Here is a 1,178-nt window from a genome sequence, read left to right as displayed (position 1 = left end):
TAAGTTTCTTTTCTACAACAGCAAACATGTATAATGGTACAGAATATATTTCAGAATAAGTTAAATATTAAGACATACAGTATGGCAATAATGTCCTACTTTTCTTTCTACCATGTAAATTCGAAAGTTCATCCTAATCTTACACATCTGTAAAAGGGTGAAGACTGAGGGATCCAGTGATACTGAAAATACACAACAACTGTCAGAACCACATTCTCTAAATGTTTTGGCTGATTATATACAAATGGTCCTGCCAGCATCACACCTGCATTTGTTCCATGGGGGCTCTAAATGAACAGATACTGGAGTTCACCAAGCGAAAACAGGCAGTGTTTTCGAATTTTAGGCTGTCACTTGCTCTGCTTCTGAGCAGAGACTCAAAGGTCACACTGTGACATGTCTGCACTCACCCCAAATACTCACATAACATAAACACAAATTAAATACTATCAAACTTATTTTAAATTAAATTGAAGACCACTATTTTTAAGTGCATGAAGTACTCCCCACTAGCTTCTTGAATGTGTGTTATGGAGCAAGAACTAACATCCCAGGGAACATCCATGTTCCTACATGTTAAGAGGCCAACCCACTTTCTCTGAGAACTCCCTAGAGTAACACATGAGACCTATAGGGGGAAGAAAGCAATTCTCCAATCCCTCCAATCAGAGGGAGAGTCTCAGTCATTTTCCCAAACTCCAGTTTGGATTTTGGACTCATTAAGGCAGGAACTCAAAAATGTGATCTTTGGGACTGGCTCCTGGTGTCACCTATGGTGACAGTCTGTGTCCGCAGGACACTTCATTGACCCTTAATACTACAACCTTCCTTCCAGCTCCCCTCCGGGTCCTGGGCCCCTGTGGTCAAGAGACAGACCTGGCACTCTCCCAGGTGATGTGTAAACAAATCTGGGAAAAACCACGTTGCTGCAAATGTTTGCTATGTCAGTGAAAAACCTCTTGGGCTGAGAAAGATAACAGGAAACGCTGCCCCTATGACAGCTTCTCACAAGGCCTCTCTTCTGCTCATCCTGCTCTTGAAGACTATGAAGTCAACCCACACACTCTTTGCCTTGCTTGCCCCAAATGGTATTAAACAGAGTGAGAAACTTTCCTTTGGACTACCTTATTCCTGAATTCTGACCAGTGCTTATTCAAGCCAAGTGGTCCACTGTCTTG

The sequence above is a fragment of the Muntiacus reevesi genome, chromosome 15, assembly GCF_963930625.1.
Source record: "Muntiacus reevesi chromosome 15, mMunRee1.1, whole genome shotgun sequence".
NCBI lineage: Eukaryota > Metazoa > Chordata > Mammalia > Artiodactyla > Cervidae > Muntiacus > Muntiacus reevesi.
This window is presented reverse-complemented; position numbering follows the sequence as displayed.